Below are 11,535 nucleotides of genomic sequence, written 5' to 3' on the forward strand. Positions count from 1 at the left end.
ATCCAGATACAAGCAAGCATTAACACACACACAGACACACCAGTCATCCAAATGAAAAATACCTTTTGCACTAGACTTCTTCTGGCTCCATCCCCTCCCTACTACAAGCAAACCACCACAATCAATAAATCTTTCCCAACCGAAAACAAATTCCCTGACAGCAGTAAAAATGAAGCACCCTCACCCCAGTACACACCCCAAGAGGTCTTGGATGAATCCTGCCAGCCCCAGTGAGTTCCACAAGCCAAATTCTGGTGGCAGGGTTTTCCCTTAACAGCAATTTGCAAAGCTTGCAGAAAGCCATGGAAACGTCTGCCATGTGCATTGCCAGTACCATGGGGGACATGCAGAGCCTCACAGAGGTTGTCAGCACATTTTTGCTGACCAAATTATGCATGATATATGGTCTGCATGTCCCAGCCAAGGTCATGACAAATGGAACCACAAGAAATCCAGATGTCTCCTTTCTCTGAGGCTGTCCATGGGCTGCATCATAGTAGTTAGGAGACTCAAGACCAAGAATTTAATAGTTTCTTGATAATTTCATTTTATACAGTAATTCTAACCGAATACATGATTGCCAGCCTCTTTCAAAATGTCTGCTTAATGTAACATTGGTTTGAAGGACTTTCCTGATGGAATATTAAACGATGGAAAGGAAAATCCCATCAAAGCCATCATGGGGGATCACGTCACGTTCAAGTTGAAAATGCAAGATGTTTCCTTTCAAGCATAGATCCTGTCTGTCACTCTGAAGGCAGTGACAGTGAAGTCACTGGGGAAGATATCCAAACAGCCCATCTTATAAACTCTAAAAATGGCCTATTGGTGTGATTTCTGAGTTGTTTTCCACAAGAGACTTCCACTCAGTACACTCAGTCATCCCAGACCAAGCCCAACAGAGGCTGCAGGATTGGCTATGTAAGTGTCCTAGGCAAATACCTTCTCATTTTCAAATAGTGAATGCATGTGAGCTACAAAACTAACATTTCAAATAGAAGACAAAAAGATACCTTCGGTGGCCTTAGGAGACATTATGAGCTTTTGAGCTCTGATATCCAGCATGACATAGAACAAAGACTAGAGGTCACAAGGCAGAAAATTACACCAACTTGGAGTTCTCACAGTCCATCTCAGCCTCATTTTGAACTTTAACATTACAACCATTCATCAGGTCAATGCACCCCAACACATTGCTGTGGGTAGTCCCAATTCAGACCCACGCTGTCTTTGGAACACACACTCCTGAAGTGGCAGAAGGGTCACGCTGGCACAGCCTGTGCTTGTGCCAACACATCTGGCCTCCGGCAGCAGAGCACGGGTGCTGGAAAACTCCCAGGGGAGCTGTACAGCTCTACGGAAACCTGACTCTTGGCAGGAGATGAGTAATCAGTATTTAAAGTGTAGATTCTGGCTGAGCTCAGCTGTAATGCAGAAGCTTGGAGCTGTCAGCTACATAGTAGGAGTTATTGTCATTCAGCTCGCTCACCTCCTTCTACCAGCAGAAACAGCTGAGAGATAGAGGCAGCTCAAAGGTTTTGGTGCTCTCCAGGAAAGAGGACAGCAGAGCGGGGAAGAGTTCTTTGGTGCTGGTATTTTATTGTTTTCAGGGGATGGTTCAAAACTGTTTTATTCTAAAAATTCACAGAGAACAGAAATAAATGGTGATTTTTCATGACTGCAGATAGCACTTAGCTGTTTTGCTGCTGTTCTTTAGGCACACATATCATTTATCTGTAACAAACGATTGATAGTCATTGCTTTGTCTGTGTTCAAATTTAAAGCTAGATACAGCAATGAAAAAAATCATTTAGCTACATTGCTCAAAGTCTCATGCGAATTAGAATACATGAACACGCTGAAAGACCATTGTTTAAACATCAATGAACTGAGATTTCATGTTTGCAGAGCTGCGGTCTCTCACTCTAGAAAGATGCAGACTCATTGCAGTCAGGCAGAACGGAAAAACAATAAACCACGCTATAGCATCCAAGGTCAGCACTGACATCTTCAGTCCCCTTTCTCCAGCGACCAGAGCCCACACTGCAAACTCTATCCTAAACTAAACCCAATCTGATGATTCTTCTCCCAGAAGTAGTACCAGGCTTTGAAAAGCTGGATCTTGCATGCAGCAGCCAGCACTGCTCTGTTTCAAGTAAAAGGCACCTTTAAACACCATGAGCATGGGAAGGAAACAGGTTCCAAAAACGTGCTGCCATGTCGCTAGCAGCTATTGATGTATCCACAGATTTTTAGATGCCTCCTGAGAACCTACATAGAGCTACATGTATGTTTTATCTTAAAACAAACGTTACAGTATGGAGACACAGTAACACACTCTGCCTTCTAAATAGCTCTATTTCAAGCATTGAAACTCTGATCTGAACTTCTGCAGCTCTCTCCCTGTTCCCTCCATGCACACCAGTTGTGCTGACAAGTGAGATATGGCTTCAGGCAGAAGTTCTCCTTGTCTACAGTGTGACCATCAAGAGAAAAGCACAGGACATCCTCCTGATATATTAATGTCCCTGGACAGATTCACTGGAGAAAAGCATCTCATCCAGCAGGGAGACAGTGACTACCAGCACTTTGGTGCTGATCTCTTTAGGAAAAAGTAGTATCCTTTTTTTCTTTTGAACATCTGCAGCTTGCTGAAAACCAGGTCATTGTTTAACATCCCAGGGAAGTACAAGATGATGATCTGGGAGCGACTGGGCTAGAAGCTGACACCAGAAACTCCACAGTGCTGATTCTGATTCTATTTTATCTTCAGATTATGCAGGTTCTGTTCATTAGGAAACCCTCTCAAGATAAAAAGTTACTACACACTGCTCACAGATTATTTGTTCTTCCTCATTAGATGAAATTCCCATCCTGGAAAATGTTGTGAACCACAGTATATTTGAACAGGAGAATAAGAACCACACCAGAACATCAGGACCAGTATCCCAAAGTTTGGATCAAGAATCAGATCACAAGAAATTCCTGGTCTTGTCCGAAGGTGCTGTCAACTACATTTCTGATTCAATGAGCTAAGGGCTACCCAATACCAATCAAACTGAACAAAGAAAGCAGGAGCTCAGGCAGCAGATAAAGCCAGTTTCCATTTTAGACTCAACTCTAAGCAGGTATTGGTCATCACAGAGCTAGAGCCAAAAGGCAGCTACTTGCATGCCACAAGGATGATGTTTCCATCCACAATATGGAGGTTTCCTGTGACCTCAAACCCCAGAGGAAGAAGCCCTAGAGTCACTTAGTGTTGAGTGTGTAAATTGGACCTGCTCTCCCTTCAGTGTGAATTTGAGGATGGTCTTTACATGGCATGCATGGGGCAGGCGGCTCAAGTCAGAAAAAACAACTGTTGGAATGTTGCAGTAGTGAAAAAAAAAAGTCAGGTTCAGTCATGGCTAACTGCAAGAAAATTATATCATCAGCAGACTGGCTTTACCAAGGGCCCTGTGGACTATAACCACAGTCCTCTCCTCCATTAGCATCAGCTAAACTACAAAGACAAGGGCCCTCCTGCAGCAATAGGCTTCAGCCCCCAGTGCTGTGTGTACATTGGTAAGTCCTGGCAGAATGTCACTATCCCACCTTTATACCATGCAATGATGGCATATTATTATATAATTGCTACAGCCACTACTTTTGTCCATCTCCTGCTTTATTCTAGCCATCAGAGAAAGGCAGATCAGCTCACTGCAACCACACTAGAGAAACAGGGTACAGCCATAAATACTATAATAACAGGACATTGTTTTGTTCTTTGTACCCATGAAGCGCTTTGCTGCTCTGAGTCAAAGTTTTATTCTGTTTCCAATTAGAAATCCAAACTGCTTGTTGGATTAGGTGACTTCCACTCACTAGGCAACCCAGCAAATATTTTCAGTTTGATCCTTACAGTTATTAACCCTGAAAGCACATGGAGCACTCTGCTCAAATAGCACTTACTCAAGATTAATTCAAGGCCCACACCACAATGTGAATCGCCTTTGCGTGTCTCCTGGGCATGGTCATGACTTGTTTCATTGTGGTCACTCTGCAACAATCCAGCCCTCAGCACTGCTGACTAGCCCAAACCTCCAGTTTGTGGGCTAAATCTGTAGATATAACTCTGAAAGAGAATTATGAAAGGCAGCAGTCATCTCACTTTTAGCCCACACAAGCCCAGTCATCTCCAGGCTGGCCATGCCAGAGATCCTTGCATTCTCTTCTTTATGGCACTCTTTCCTCACTTCACTTTGGGATATCTATTTTAGTCCTCTTTCCTTGTCTCTTCCATAGGCGTGTGAAAGGGAGATCTGCAGAGAGAGGTCTCGTTGTACATCCTGCATGGCTAATCACAGTTCGCATGCACACACACCACCTTCGCGTGCAGTAACACCAGTTGGCTCCCTCTGAGATTGGCAGATGCAACAGGGGATATTTGTGAGGCACAGATGATGCACAAGTTCAGTGCACAAAGGGCACCTCCACTGCACCTTGCAAAGCAGCACAGAGCTGCAGAGTGCCCACAGAGCTCTTGTGATGGTGGGCAATCACACTGAGGATCCCTGCAATCCCACTCATGCCATGTGCCACCTTTGTGCCATAGGTGTCTGTAAGACACCAATGATGCCACCCTGTGGTAAAACTGAGCATCAGGAGTGGAAAACCTGTGGAGGTGCTGACCCGACGGAGTGACTTCTGCTCATGACTCTGCTGTTGGGTCCCTAGAAAGGAGAGGGAGGAAATGGGGACTGGCAGCTGTCACCATGCCCTAGGAGCAGTGGGCCATGAAATCCCAAGGCAGCACCTGCAGGTACAACAGCTAGGCCATCTTTTTTATGAACTGCTATGGCAAGAAAGAAATAAGTCACCTCTCCTCCCATCCCCTTGGCATAGCAGCAAGAAGCTAGGAAAAGAGATACATTTAGTATTTAGTGATAACAGATTTAATTCAAATGAACTGATAGCTGATAGCCTTGTCCTTCAACTTTGTCTTCACAGTCCGGCTCCTATATGCTGGTTATTCTTCCTACAAGTTTCGCCATAAATGTATTTGGTTTGTGTGGCCAGGTTTTGGTAGCAGAGTGTGCTACAAAGGTGGCTTCTGTGAGAAGCTGCCAGAAGCTTTCCCCACGTCCAACAGAGCCAACGGCAGCCAGCTCCAGGACTTGGAGACCTGCTGCTAGCCAAGGCTGAGCCCATCAGTGACGGTGGTAGAGCCTCTGGGATAACGCAGTTAAAAAGGGGGGAAAAAACTGCAGGAACAGCAGCCAGGAGAGGAGTGAAAGTGTGAAGAGGAACAACTCCGCAGACAGCAAGGTCAGTGCAGAAGGAGGGGCAAGAGCTGCTCCCAGCACCAGCGCAGAAGTTCCCCTCAGCCCATGGTGGGGCTGGCTGTCCCCTGCAGCCAGGGAGCTCAGTGGTGGAGCAGAGATTCACCTCCAGCCGAGGTCAAGCCACCACAACAGACTAAGCACACACTTCCAAGAGCCTAACAACAAGGTGAACTCAATCTTAGCAAGTTCACCTGAACCCATGAGCTTTGAGTCTCTCTCCAATAATTTTGAATGGTTAGTAACGCCTGGACCACTGCTTCTTGGCAATGATGCAGATACATTTATACACACCTTTCAGTTTGCATATTGGGATTTACCATCCTGCAAGTGGAAAAGGAACACAGACATACTCTGGTTTTTGCCTTACAGGGTCATTAAAAGCAGAATGGCTCTTGCTTAAACTATACAACTTATCTTTCAAGCTATTTCTAATGAAAACAAGCTCCAGAGATGGAGTTTTAGCTTAGTCAATATTGCATAGAAATATTAGCTGTACTGTGACTTATTTGTTTCAAGCCAGACCAAATGAAGGCTTTGCAGAAGCTAATTATTGTTTTGTTTCATGTGGCCCATTTAGTGATGACAGTAATAAACCATTTCAAATCAGAACAAACACTAGGAACATGCTCCCTACACAACAGCACAGCTTTCTTCCCTTTAATGCAAGGTCTGCTAAGCCAGTGCAGACAACTGGTTGTAGGACTTAAACACTTGAAGGAAATAAGTTATGAAGGCACTTTCACATCAGGCTTGCTTGACCCCCTTTTGTAGGTGTCCTTTTTGCTACCCCCAGTAGGAAGCAGTTATATGCAGTGCCAGCAGATGGCAACCCAATATGAGTTTCTAACAGCTGTTGGAGCCATGCAGGCCAGCAGCATGGGCAGCCAAAAGCATCTGCTTTCCTGTCTCAGCAAAGCAGCAAGAGGATCAGAGAAGTTCTGTGTCACTGCAGTCAAATTTTTGAAATATCTCAGAGGCTAAGGAGAACATCTGGGCGTTTTAGACTCTAGTCAGCCACTCTGCAGTAGTGACACCTCTGTGGTATTGCCTGAACAACCCGTTTTGATAGCCTTTAACTGATCCCATAAAATTCTTACTAGCTTCTCAATGCTAACAGATAGGAAGTTCACACCACATGCATGTGGTCACTGACTGCAGTGACTTAGCAGTGCCAGAGTCTCCCTTTTTACTCCCAAACCCTTGCTGAAGATTAAAAGCGAGCGGTTTCCTTTGAGCAGTGCTGTCCAAAGCGCAGCTTTAAATTCACACGGCATAAAACCACATGCACACAGCCAACTTCTACAGGTGCCCATGCCCAGGATTTCCTCTTGGCTGGCTCTAGGAGAACTACATTATGCTGTGAATTGCTGTTCAGGCACATCTCCCTCTTCCTTCAAAAACTTGTGGTATTAGGCAGTTAGGGTTTACATGCAGAAAATATTTTCAATATCGCTTTAAGCATTCGGAGTTTTCCTGGATTTTCAAAGGCTGCTAGGCAGCAGGTCCGATGTTCCCTGCAGAGTTACTGCCTCTTAGGAAAGAGCAATGCTTGCCCACAGCCACAGGACCAGGGTGCCCAGGGACTTGTCAGAATCCCAAGGACTGAAGCAAGAGCACAAATCCAGACAAGCCACAACCCACATGCTTTTCACCCGTGTTTCTGTCATTAGCTCAGCTCTGTACTGAGAAAGAGCCCAGCTCAAGATGCCTGCTAGCTGACTATGCCTTACCAGCCTGGCCTACACACGGCACATGAGGAACATCTGTTCAAGAAGAGAGTCCACTCTATTCTTCAGCCTGTGCTTCTGCACTTAAAGCAGAGAATTTAGCTCTGAAACCTGCTAAGCCTGCTCAGCCTTCCCAGCACTTGAACAAACCCCAAACCCAGGCGCATGCTCCACCAACATGAGTTTTCTTGACAAGGGATGAAAAACTGAAAAATATCCCTACACGGGGTGATAATTATCAGGACAAACTCATACAGAAGAACTACTTGAAGCAACCATTGAAGTCGTTAAAGGGGATACAAGTGAGCTGCCTAGTGAAGGAGAAGATTACAACATCATCTAGCTGATTAGTAGGGTAGGAGACAAGAAGCCCCATTCTTTGAACTACTGATGAAGCTGATGCTTTTAATTAGGATGTGGAATTGCTGTGTCAGAGGGCTGCTCACCCAGGACAGAGAATAGCAGTAGTTTATGTTAATTTATGTTGGTTGAGAAGCTAGCATTTAGATTTCAGAGAGGGACTGCTTATTAATCTCAGCTCCTATAAATCTATTTCTAATCCACTGCAGGATTTAGTAGGTTGTGGATGTCAGGTGTGTCACTGCACACATTGGATTTGTTACAGAGCAGGGGTTGTGTGAGGTCGGGGGGTCCCAGAGCAGGAGTGAGCCCATGCTGGGACAGGGAAGGATGCAGCTCACCAGCTGTGTGATGGAGAAGGTGGCACATCTGTGTTTCTGCTACAGTGACAGGAATGGGACAAGTCTCCGGACAAGCACACACGGTGTCCTACAAGCAGCAGTCCTTTTCTCAGCCTCTTGGGCTCCCACACTAACTTCAAGTCACTGCTCCTTAACAGAGAAGACAGATCTCAGCTTTTTCTTATGCTTCTTCAGGGGCTCTCACAGTAAACCACTTCTGAGCCTCTCATTGCATAACTAACCTTCTCTCAGTCTTGTGTTTCTCAAACACCCTTGCACATTCCTTTGCCCTGAACGGATGTAGATAGCTCTAACCCAGACTATACTTGTTAATACAAAGCAATTACTCACAGTTTCGGCTTTGCTACTCCCTACCAAAATTCTGTTCTCCAGTTTAGCCACAATCCAGCTGAATACAGACATGCCAGAAGTGGCACGATTTTCTAGACCCTCCCCATGTGCTGACCTTTCCACATGCTTCCACTGACTTTCCCACAAGTAAGAACTGGTTCCAGGGTCAGAAAACTTTTTCCCTGTGACTGGCCCAAACCAGTTTCAGCCACAGCAGAAGCAGAGTATTCACTGGTTTGGTTGCCCTATTGTAAAGTTTCTGGTGCTTGCAAAGTGTCCACAGGGTACACAATGGGATTGATGAGCAAAATCATGACATGTAAGACCTAAAGCCATGAATCCAACGAAATAAGATTTATAGAGCACTGAAACAGGGAACACAGTATGAGTAAAGTAATACCATTTCAAACGTCTACCAGTAAGTTACTAATAAGTCAAGAGAGGCTGCATCACATGGGCTGGCAAAAGAGCTTTTGGTTCCTTTATGTTCTGCACACCAGCTGGAAAAAATAGCCATGTGGTGGATAAAACTAAGGGTGAGCAGTCCTGAAGTGAGAGTCAGCATCAGACTAAACCCACCAAGGAGGAGAGGTGCTACTACACCTTTGTTAGAAAACAGTCTGCTCCATGCCTCAGTGAGCAAGTCCTGGAGCAGATTCAAAGTAACATTACAGAAAGATGTCTTAACTAGCAGGGAAAACATTATTCAGAAATGAAGCAGGCAATAACACATTCTAGTATAACTATTCCCTGCTGTAAATAGCATTGGATTTGTTTCTGAAATAACTAGCTCGTTACCCCAGCCTGTGTGAGATGCTGCAATGCCAGCCATCTGGAGCACAAGCTGGGCTGTTGCCAGCGTAGCTCTGATGCTGTAGATGAGGTGGAGAGCATGGGTGAGATGGAGCAATAAGCACATGTACAGCATAGACACAAGGGAGAGCAACAGAAGGAATGTGTAAGAAAAAAACCTAAGGAAGAGAGAGCTAGGCTTAAAGATCCTGTAGATGATGTCTAACTAAGAGCAAGTAGATATTGGAAGCAAGATTATGTCTAGTCTGCTAGCATGAAGACAGGGGGAAAAGTGAGCAAGATTAGGAAAAAAGAGATAGAGAAGCATTCAGGAAAGTGCTTAACCCACTGCACTGAATAAGGGTTCCCTGAACAGTGCAAACACCATGTCCCAAACACCAGAACTACAGCAGGTATTCACAACACAATTCTCTGCAATATTTACATGCACAAAGCTCATCTCCCTTGCCAGGAGAGCCCAGGTCTGTCACACTTAGTGCAGAGATTTCCCACAGACATCACTTAGTGTCTTTGGCACAAGCCAGCATGCAGGCTTTCCTTGCCTTATTCTGATGCTATAGTACAAAAAGCACCCAGGTGAAACCCCATCATTTGCACAGTCCATAGCATTTTTTTCTTTTTAGATCAAACCCCAGCACTATGACTACGTACTCAGCAAAAACCAGCTGCTGCCCAGCCACACACACTTTGTAGGAACACAAGTACAAAAAACCCACACACAAATTACCACCTCCTCCCTTCCCCCACCACCAAACCACAAAATCCAAACAAGCCCAAAAAACTCAACCCAAAGGAAACACTATTTATCACACACAGAAAAAGGCCTCAAAGTACCAAAACCTGGTGACTCCAGCAGATGTAAAAACAACCACCAGAACTCAGAAAGCAGCTTACCCTCTAGTAAGGGTTTACATACCTTTTAAATAGAAGCTTGCTGGCAAGGATTGGTTCAAAGCAAAGGCCAGGTGTAGCCATTCAGAGTACCTAAAGGAAATGGGGTAGGCTAGTTTTCTTTTTCTAGTACTTACTGATACTAGTAAGGTAACACTGTGGTAGAGAAATTGCAACACTTAACAGTCTGTAAGTTTTGCAGTAGTCTGCTATATAAGAAGCCTATTTCTCTTTTCTGCTATTATGGACTCTTAAAGTCTGACCTCTTTGTGTTGCAAGGCTTTACAATCAAAATCTGAATATAGAAGTCAGGGCAGCTGTGTTTGCCTTCTGTTGATGTGAGGACATCAATCAGCCTATGGCACTCTCCTCTTGAAGTCAAATTCTCTAGACAGTGTCTTTGCCTCCCCTATTTTTCCTCCATTGTTCCCTCAGGCTCCTTAAAGAAAATTGTTCTACTGTTCAAACTGCATGTGAGAGTCATGCCTGTATAGATCTAATGAGACACATAGCTGGGATTCCTTTATCTGGAAGCAGAGGAGGACAAAGCTTTCCCTGTAGAGGATACACAAGCTAGTTTTTAGGCAAAACATGACGAAGTTTTGCCCTTTTCCCTCAAAATGTACTAGTTTGGGCTGATTCTAGGGAGACCATGTTGGATCACCAGACAGTCAGGAGGCCAACAGCTAATACTGATTTAGGAAGCAAGGTCAGGCGAGTGTTCATCCAGTTTGGTTCCTCACAGACACAGCAAGACAGCTGCTCCTACAGCTGCTGTCAAACCTGAGTAGTGACACTTGGGCAATAATCTACCCCCAGGTTGTTTGTCAGCCCCAGACGGCTGATGGTCACTCTATGCTGTAAAGTTTTGGCAGTTGCTGATGTTGCAGCAGGACCCTTTTATGTCAGCTGCTTTTGGGGTCTTGATATTTATTATAGTAGCACTTTGTGCTGAAAAGTCTCAGTGATCCTGCGCTGTCAGCTACACAAAATTTTTTTTTTTACTCTTTTATAAATTTATAAATATTTACTAAGTATTGTGTATTGTCTACATAACTTACTAAATGTTCTGGAGCACCGAGATTTTTGACAGTATCCAGAAACAATGACTTGTAGATGTTACTTAGAAACTTCCAACTAGTATCCACTCTACAAAGTGGTTGTCACTGGATACTCCCATTTATTACTGCCTGCCGATGCCTATTGCTGTTTAAAAATCAGTATTGACACCAAATAAAACAACATTATGGGATAGGTAGTGAAGATGTGGTTGATATTTTTGGCTTCTAGCATGTCAATCCATTCTTTTTCAGTGACAGAAGTCTCAAAGGTAATGAGATTGTTACTGCTGTGAGTTTAAATATCAACCAGATCCTGTACTCCGCGTGAGCTGAACAGACAAACAGAAAGGTATTTAAATGGACTCCTGTTGTACTATTTTAACTGCCTCATCCTCTCTGGCACACTGGCTCACTTCAGATTTGCAGCAGAAAGCAAGGATGCTTCAGCAGTATATCAGGAACTGAAAACAGTGCTCAGGTCACTAGGAATATTGGGAGGTATGTCAATCTATTGAGACTTGAGCAAGGTCAGACTTGAGCAACTGAAATGCTGCTCTTGCTGCTTGGATGAGTGGCACTCAAATTCTCCGTACACGTGCACTCTCTTCAGTTGCCTCTCTGTAGTTCTTTCTGGCAAGTCAGCATGTTTGCTGTGCAAGGAACTTAC

This window comes from Caloenas nicobarica, chromosome 12 (assembly GCF_036013445.1).
Source record: "Caloenas nicobarica isolate bCalNic1 chromosome 12, bCalNic1.hap1, whole genome shotgun sequence".
In the NCBI taxonomy this organism is placed as follows: domain Eukaryota; kingdom Metazoa; phylum Chordata; class Aves; order Columbiformes; family Columbidae; genus Caloenas; species Caloenas nicobarica.